The following is a 9,976-nucleotide window of genomic DNA, read 5'->3' on the forward strand; positions in this document are numbered from 1 at the left end:
GACAGCGACAGCAAGTGGCTGACCTTACCTTCCACAAAAACTAAGAGGATGTTTATCGCGCATAATCATCATTATGTTGTAAGTACAATAATACGTATATACAACATATTAGGTATTTGAAACAGTGAAATAAAAACAAAAAAAATCTCAAAAATTGACTTGGACACATGTACCTGAACATCTCCGTGTGTGTGTGTGTGTGTGTGTGTGTGTGTGTACCTTAAAACCTTAAAAACCATGATATAAATATTTAAAATTGGTGTGTTAATTATTTATAAGTAACCTAGAACTTTATTCACTAAATAAGAGAAACTCCTATAAGTCACGTCAGTCGCTAACTTGTCACCATGTACCTGTCTGAAAGTAACAAACTTTATTGTGAAAGTAAATGCCTGCTATGGACCTCAGCTCCTGACAAAAATAATAAAAATATATTTGCCGAGACTAGGTGCTAAGTGAAAGTGCTTAACTTTATGGCATGAATATATAAAGTAAAATTCGAACTGTTACTAAAATATGTATTTGTAAAACGTACCTTAAAATTGAAACAAATTTATGGATGTATATTTTGTAGATATATTTTAATTATACTGCACTAATACAAACACTTATTGTACACTCAACAATCAAAATAAACAAAACTTATTAGTTTGTAAGTTTTAAAAGTACGCGCGCGTTTCTCGGCCGTTCGTTTACGCTAGACTGGTATATCGTTCCCTCCCTACCCTATCGGGCTAGCGCACGCGCAGCTGAGGGCCTACCGCGAACCATGTTAATGTGTTGCCGGCCTGTCACACTTACGTAGGAATGTACAAGTGCGACAAAGAGGCAACACGTCAAACGTGGTACGCGGTAGGCCCTCTGTGCTTGCCTCATAGAATAATAACTATAAAGCATAGAATCCGGGCAAAAATAAAAGCTTGGTAAAAGGTATCGTATTCACAACACGCTATCACTTTTTGTCTATGAGTGAGTGAGACAACAATCCGCAAGTTCTTCGTTTTTTTCAGTATTGTCATAAGATGAACTGAGGAAAATGTCAAATGGTCCTATGTGGTTCTAATATAATCCAGCCAAATAAAATAAATGTTCGTTATTGCACAGGTAGGTGTCAACTGTAACAACTTGACATAGTCGTATTATTATATGTTGTTTATGTAATTATTACTTGCATTGAAGTCTATATAGATTTTTGCATATATTTTCGAACTTTTCTGATAAGTATGAAAGGTTATATTTTTGGCATAGTGATGTATCGACCTCAGATCAATAACCTATCGACATTTACAGCTTTCTTATAGTTTGGCCCAGGACTATCTCATTTTAATGGATGAGTACAGTCAAGGGGATATATATATATATATATACATTCCCAAAATCTCAAAAATATGTGTACGCTCAGACAATAGAATCGTGTTCACATATTTTTGAGCCATTTGTCTGGATCGATATTTTTGCCTTCGACTGTACCTATAGTTTTCTTTGTTCTTACTTACTGACAGATTGTGTTTGCCAGACTGTAGTATACTTAATACTAAAAACCGGTCAAGTGCGGGTCGGACGCGCGCACCAAGGGTTCCGTACTTTTTAGTATTTGTTGTTATATCGGCAACAGAAATACATCATCTATGAAAATTTTAACTGTCTAGTTATCACGGTACACGGTATACAGCCTGGTGACAGACAGACGGACAGCGAAGTATTAGTAATAGGGTCCCGTTTTACCCTTTGGGTACGGAACCCAAATAAAAAAGACTAATGATCATTGATGAATGTTCCTTTTATAAATATTGTTGGTTTACCTATCTTACAAAACTCAACTTTTTATTTCAGATTTCCAAAGGACGAGGAATAGGGGATATTACTGCAATGTTCTGCCACCAGAGTGCAGCACTAGCCTTTTTTAGTAAACCGTAGAGTAACTTACTTATACATACTGTACCTTTAACAGGTTTTTGACAAGTTTTCAGAGGACCTACCGGAAAACTCGAATCCGAAATTTCGTTATCTGCCTCTTTATCGCTCGAATACGCAAGAGTGACAGAGATGTTAGATAACGAAAGTTCGATTTTCTTGTTTCGCGATAGACCCTCAGATTGTGGTAGTGGCGCCACCTACGCCGAGTTTTGCGTTTCCCTATTATTAAATTAAAAAATATATTACACGAACGTTTTTTTTTTCATTTCCTATTTGGTACATGACTAGAAACTATACTTAATTTTTTAGCATTAGAAAAAAAGGTAAACCATTTGCACGTGTCTTTTTATTGACAAGTTTTTTTATAAATATAGCAATATTTTACTTATGAAAGCAAAAGTATGTAAATGATCGTATATTATATTTGTTGTGACTTATTTTTAAAAGTGTTTTTCGATAAAACGACACGTTAAGATCGGTCGCCTTCTTTCTAATGATAAGAAAACGAGAGGTATAGTTAAACGGTTCTGAGTGGTAGACTGCAAGTGAGATAAAAGCTATATTATTAGGTACATGCATAAATCCTCATATCAGGCGGTTCTTTGATTACAAGGATTGCATATTTTTTATACTTTAAGTATAAAAGTTATGCAATCCTTGTATTCAACGAGCCGCCTGCTACAGATTTCTTGAAAATGCCGCGTTTTTTCAGGTTCAACTCATTAGCCAGACTATTATCAATTTGACAATTTCGTGTTTTTTTTTACACGGCACATAAACATATGCATAATTTATCGATATAAAAAGTCGACACAGTTACATCCCTAGCAAATTATCAAACTTATGACACCGTGCGTAAATGAGAAATAACAAGCATATATGCATCCCTTTTCGGCACATTATCTATTCCGTAAGGAAGTAAAGGACGGGTATACATATTTGCGAAGCATTTTTGCCTGGCTTCTATGCTTCAGTTATTAATGTTATTATTCTGAGGTGCTTGCCACTCAGAATAATGACTAAAGCATAGAAGTCGGGCAAAAATTCTTTGCAAATATGTATACCCGTACTTTACTTCCTTACGAATTAGATAATGTGCCGAAAAGAGATGCATATATGCTTGTTATTTCTCATTTACGTACGGTGTCATAAGTTTGATAATTTGCTAGGGATGTAACTGTGTCGACTTTTTATATCGATAAATTATGCATAAGTTTATGTGCCGTGTAAAAAAATAATCACAAAATTGGCAAATTGATAATAGTCTGGCTAATGAAAGTTGAACCTGAAAAAACGCGGCAATTTCAAGAAATCTGTAGCAGGCGGCTCGTTGAAATGAAATGAAATGAAATACGTGCAATACAAGGATTGCATAACTTTTACACTTTTTATAATTTTCATATTCTAAAAATCATTAAAAAGTATAAAAATTATGCAATCCTTGGAATCAAAGAGCCGCCTGATATGAGGATTAATGCATGTACCTAATATAGCTTTTATCTCATTTGCAGTCTACCACTCAGAACCGTCTAACTATACCTCTCGTTTTTTTATCATTAGAAAGAAGGCGAGCGATCTTAACGTGTCGTTTTATCGAAAAACACTTTGAAAATAAGTCACAACAAATATAATATACGATCATTTACATACTTTTGCTTTCATAAGTAAAATATTGTTATATTTATAAAAAAACTTGTCAATAAAAAGACACGTGGAAATGGTTTACCGTTTTTTCTAATGCTAAAAGACTAAGTATAGTTTCTAGTCATGTACAGTCAGCTGCATACAAAGTTCTGTAAATTAGTATGGACGTGGGGTACCTTTTCTCTGCAGCTGACTGTACCAAATAGGAAATAATAATAAAAAACGTTCGTGTAATATTTTTTTATTATTTAATAATAGGGAATATTACGCGAAACTCGGCGTAGGTGGCGCCACTATCACAATCTGAGGGTCTATCGCGAAACAAGAAAATCGAACTTTCGTTATCTAACATCTCTGTCACTCTTGCGTATTCGAGCGATAAAGAGGCAGCTAGATAACGAAATTTCGGATTCGAGTTTTCCGGTAGGTCCCCTGAAAACTTGTCAAAAACCTGTTAAAGGTACAGTATGAATAAGTTACTCTACGGTACACTAAAAAAGCTAGTGCTGCACTCTGGTGGCAGAACATTGCAGTAATATCCCCTATTCCTCGTCCTTTGGAAATCTGAAATAAAAAGTTGAGTTTTGTGACCAACAATATTAATAAAAGGAACATTCATCAATGATCATTAATGTCTTTTTTATTAGGGTTCCGTACCCAAAGGGTAAAAACGGGACCCTATTACTAATACTTCGCTGTCCGTCTGTCTGTCACCAGGCTGTATCTCATGAACCGTGATAGCTAGACAGTTGAAATTTTCACAGATGATGTATTTCTGTTGCCGCTATAACAACAAATACTAAAAAGTACGGTCCCCTTGGTGCGCGCGTCCGACCCGCACTTGACCGGTTTTTAGTATTAAACTATTGTCTGGCAAACACAATCTGTCAGTAAGTAGGAACAAAGAAAACTATAGGTACAGTCGAAGGCAAAAATATCGATCCAGACAAATGGCTTAAAAATATGTGAACACGATTTTATTGTCTGAGCGTACACATATTTTTGAGACTTTGGGAATGTACCTATATATATTTATGCTCTTGACTGTACTCATCAATTAAAATGAGACAGTCCTGGGCCAAACTATAAGAAAGCTGTAAATGTCGATAGGTTATTGATCTGAGGTCGATACATCACTATGCCAAAAATATAACCTTTCATACTTAGCAGAAAAGTTCGAAAATATATGCAAAAATCTATATAGACTTGAATGCAAGTAATAATTACATAAACAACATATCGATTTCTATGTTTAGGGTCAGGTCCTATAAATAAATTTCTTCAAAATTGAACAAAACTCACCAATTAAAGGTTATCGGTTCGTGCGTATTTTCTTTTCTTCCTGTATGCGATTTACATCCCTCGATCACACAAGACATTATCACAAAGGGAACTTCAAACCATTACAAATAAAAACTCGGCACGTTTTCCAACAATCTTTCAGGAATAGCAAAAATATAATTAAAATAAACCAAGATGACCGCTGAAACATCCCGAAATATTTCAACTAAAATAATACGACTATGTCAAGTTGTTACAGTTGACACCTACCTGTGAAATAACGAACATATATTTTATTTGGCTGGATTATATTATAGAACCACATAGGACCATTTGACATTTCCCTCAGTTTATCTTATGACAATACTGAAAAAAACGAAAGAACTTGCGGATTGTTGTCTCACTCACTCATAGACAAAAAGTAATAACGTGTTGTGAATACGATATCTTTTACCAAGCTTTTATTTTTGCCCGGCTTCTTTGCTTTAGTCAGTTCAGTTCAGTTTTTGGTTCTTATGGCATCTGTCCATTGGGACAATTTTGCCAGCATCAAGGTTGTGGGAGCAGAATTTCAGTATCAGAACTTGATCCAGTCCGTGTAGATGCTTGATCGGTTGAAGAATCTAAACTACTATAGGAATAAAAATAGAAAAAATGGACTGCCAGAAAAACCAATAGAAACTATAGAAAGTAATGAGCCAACTGCCAGGATCAGGTTTTTTTTTTTTTTTTAAAGGAATATTACAGGAAAGTTTGGGTAAACAAACAGGTAAAAACTTTTAAAAGGAGCTAAAGCTTGATATTAAAATCTTTCATAAACTTAGCAAGGACATAAACAAAGGTAGTGTTAACCAAAGTAAGGATATGGTTTATGTTAACAGGACGTTGAATATAGTCAGGAAGAAAATCATAAAAACTGGCATGAGTAATTAGACAGTTGAAGAAGATGTGATCAAGGGTGCCTTCCTCCAGGCCGCATTCACATAATGAATGATCTAGAATATGGATTTTAGCTAGCCAAGCAGGGGAAGTATTGTGGCCAAGTCGAAGACGAATAATAGAGGAGGTAACTGACTTGTGAATCTTATGGTATTTGAAAAACCAAGGTCTGACAAGAATATTCGGTTGGATCCTATAATAGCGATTGCCAGTGGATTTGCTAGTTATCTCCCACTCTTCAGTCCACTGTCTGACAAGATCTGCTTTAGCAGAGTTGCGGAGGTCCTGCATATAGCACTTGGAATAAGAGGAAGAGCAACCAATTTCAATCGCCTGTTTAGCACAGGCATCTGCATGCTCATTACCATCAATTTCACTATGACTAGGGATCCAAGCAAGAACAACTTCAAGCCCAAGTAGAGAACATTGGTATAGGGACTGTCTAGTCTTAAGGATGATAAAAAGATTATCCCTGGAGCGAAGTGGAAACTTATGTAAATCTTGAAGACAGCTAAGGGAGTCAGATAATATTATTGCTTTCGGGACTTTGTGAGACTGAATGAATGAAACAGCTTCAAAGATAGATATTGCTTCCCCTGTGAACACCGATGTGGTAGGAGGGCTTTTGAAACTTAATATAATTTTATAACGCGGAATCCAAACCGCAGAGCCAACAGCAAGGTCAGTTGAGAGTTTCGAGGCATCTGTAAATATTGTAAGGAAATTCTGCCACTTTTCCTCAATGAGTTGTAAAAAGACATTATTAGCACCAGAAGTATTTTTTTTTATACCAAGAGAAAAGATAATATTTGGACGAAACAAAAGAGCATCATAATCAATTAGGAACACTGGATTAACAGGAAAGGTCCACATAGGTGTTGCGTCAGATAATTTTTGAAAGCTTTTGATGAGACAAGGAAGTTCTTTATTAGTCCAATAATCAGAAGTAGGGATAATGTTTACCAGGTTATTTCGATGAAAAAGAAGCGGATGGTTTGAAAGCTGGGCTGCCCTGAAATAGAAGCGATCAGACAGGAATTGTCTCCGCAAACTTAATGGGGGGTCTAGACATTCCACCTGGAGAGCGTTAGTAGGAGAAGAACGCATGGCTCCGCAAACAATTCGAAGGCACTTCGATTGAATTTTATCAAGAAGGGATAGCGCAGCCTTATTGCAAGGCTCCAATAAAAAAGAACCATAATCGAAGTGACTTCTTATAATAGCATTGTATAGTAGCTTTTGTGAGAAGGGATGGGAGCCCCACCAAGCACCAGACAATGATCTCAGTACATTAACCCCTTTTTCACATTTATTTTTTAAATAATTTAAATGGGCCACACCGGTCAAGCGCGAGTCCAAGTAAAGGCCCAAGAATTTAACCGAATCTACTACAGGAACCAATTCGTCGTTGAGGACTATGTCAATGTCAGGAATACGATATTTACGTGTAAAAACAACAACAGAGCTTTTGGCAACTGATAGGGACAGACCATGATCTGTAAGCCAGGAATTAAGGTAAAAGAGAGCAGAGTTTAAAGCAATTGTGCATTCTGAGACATCCTTAGAAACATAATAAAGAGCAATGTCATCTGCGTACTGAAGAATATCACAGAAACAATCAACAGATTTATCAAGGTCCGCTGTGTAAAGGCTATACAAGATGGGGCTCAGAACGGATCCCTGAGGGAGACCTCTAGTCATTATTCTGAGGCTTGCCAAGCCACGATGACATTTGCGTTGGTGTTGCTAGTGCATGAGCCGGTATTTTTTTAGCAGTAGTTCCTATTCCTGTCCTTTTTTTCTCGTAAAAGAGAATAAGAATTATGTCGAGTACACATATTGGGCCAACTAGTAGGCCAATATGTACTCGCATAAATACATCCATTGTTGGAAAGATTGTTAGAATGTTTTGGTAGGCCTAAACGAGTATGATAATATTACTAGCTTTTGCCCGCGACTTTGTCTGCGTGGAATTAGTAATTTGGGTAGCTTATTTTTTACCATTGTTTCCCTATATTCACCACTTAAATTTTACCTGCTGAATATTCAGCTTGTGGTAGGCTTGTGGTCTCCCAACAGCAGCGTCTCCGGCAGAAACTTGTTCAAAAAGTATTGCAGGCGCCAGGGACGCGTGGGAAGTCACCTCTAGGTGTTCCAGGTCTTGCAGAACTCAACCTGATTACAAACAGTACCCACTGCACGTTAAACGTGTGGTAGCCCTGGTCAGGCGCGTGCTTCATCTGGCAGCCCTCCAGGTGTTCTAGGTCTTGAAGAACTTAACCTGCCTACAGCATACTCCATCAACTTCAGATTGAAGGAGTTTTACTCCTCATACGATGCATCCAGCAGCACAGGTCTTGAGCTGTCTCCATCATACACTACCAACGACACGTTGAGCGAGTGTTACCCCTGACCCTTTGCACTCTGCAACACTCCAGGTGTTCCAGGTCTTGAGCTGTAGCCATCGTACACTACCAGCGGCACGTTGAGCGTTACCCCTGTCCCTTTGCACCCAGCAGCACTCCAGGTGTTTCAGGTCTTGAGCTTTCCCCATCAAACACTATCAGCGGCACTTTGAGCGAGTTTTACCTCTGACCTTTTGCACCCAGCAGCACTCGAGGTATTCAGGTCTTGAGCTGTATCTATCATACACTTCCAGCGGCACGCTGAGTAGTTAGAAGAGAAGGGAAGATAAGCGAAGAGTATGACTTTGGGCAGTGCCGGCCCGAGTCCTTGATCAGGGTAGAGCGAAATCGGGTTTTGGCGCCCTTCTTTGAAGCTTTTTACCCAAAAGCAAAACTAACCGTATTTTTTTGCCATTTTGGCGCCCCCCTTGCCATCCGGCGCCTAGAGCGGCCGCTCCACTCGCTCTACCCTAGATCCGGCCCCGACTTCGGGAATGAAAACTATTCTACACCCTTCCCAACAATTAAGACTATCTTCATACCAAAAATCATCTTAATCGGTTTTATTGGGTCCCATACAAATTCCCACCCCCTGTAGGGTTGATTTCTGGGGTAAAACCTATCCTATGTTATGTCCTTCCTACTGTCTCTAGTGTCCTAGTCAGAAGAGGAAATAGATAGCTTTCATTTTACAACATTTCCTTCGCAACTTAACTAGACGGGGGCTCCTATTTCTGGACGGTTTGCCCTTCGGGCATCTGAAGCTACCTAACGAACCTTTAGTATGGTGTACCGTTTACCGAACTATTTGACCACTGACAGTGGCACTGACTGCTACAGGCATGGAGACTGTATAAAGGAGCCTTGATTATACAGTAAACTAATGTGGTAGTGTGCAGTGAATGGAGAATTAATTTTGAAGCGCGTTTAACCACCATCTTGGAGTCAACGGCCGGTAGTCCACGTGCTTCTTGTAAAGACTAGCTATCGATTTACAAGAGCTAACAAATCACCGTACACTGTCTTGTACAACCGTACAATTTTTGTCGTTTGTAAACCTCTCAATACCTTGATACTGGCGAAATAGTCCCACTGGGCTGAAGCCATAATTTTAAAAGAAGAAGAAGAAGTATAAAGGAGCCAAATCTCTATGTACGAAAAGTGTCCATCAAAAAACAGTAATTAGGCGGCGCCACCATACACCGAAATACTACCAAAAACAACCTACATGAACCTACGTAATTTGGTCGGGTTATTTGTTGCCTTATATGGTTCATGTTATACTCATGTCCCAGAGCCTAACTAGCGCCACCGGAGAGATTAGGAACTATTATTTAAAGCTGAAAGCGGTCACTTTTACAACAATTCTGCCATAAGAGATTGCGATCCTTTCTATACCATCCATAGCTACAGGGTATTTGACGCCGAGTCAAGGGCATAAATATATATACATTCCCAGTTTCAAAAATATGTGTACGCTCTTACACCTTAGACAATAAAGTCGTGTTCACATGTTTTTGAGCCATTTGTCTGGATCGATATTATTGCCTTGGACTGTTCAGTTACCGGATTACTTATTATTAGTATAAGTTGCTACAAGAATGCAGTAGACTACACTTATAATTTTTGAAGTATGAAGATATTTCACACGAGCACAAAAAAACTACCCATTTCAGTATTTGCCTTCCACTGCCAACGGAGTTTCAGAGCGAGCGTAGTCTGAAATAATAGCGAAGTCCATATAAAACGTAGCGTGCGACGCCATCATGACACAGCGGAACCATTTGAAC

The 9,976-nt window shown here is 38.1% G+C and overlaps 1 protein-coding gene across 1 annotated transcript in view; it reads right to left on the minus strand.

Annotated features, from left to right (window-relative positions):
• Nucleotides 1–703, minus strand: part of LOC134754481 (facilitated trehalose transporter Tret1-like) — a 75,141-nt gene extending 74,438 nt beyond the window's left edge. Inside the window, exon 1 of the mRNA XM_063690814.1 lies at nt 536–703. The gene's annotated coding sequence lies outside the window, so the exon portion shown is untranslated. The remainder of the gene's footprint in view (nt 1–535) is intronic.
• Between the last annotated feature and the right edge of the window lie 9,273 nt (nt 704–9,976).

Source organism: Cydia strobilella, chromosome Z, assembly GCF_947568885.1.
Source record: "Cydia strobilella chromosome Z, ilCydStro3.1, whole genome shotgun sequence".
NCBI lineage: Eukaryota > Metazoa > Arthropoda > Insecta > Lepidoptera > Tortricidae > Cydia > Cydia strobilella.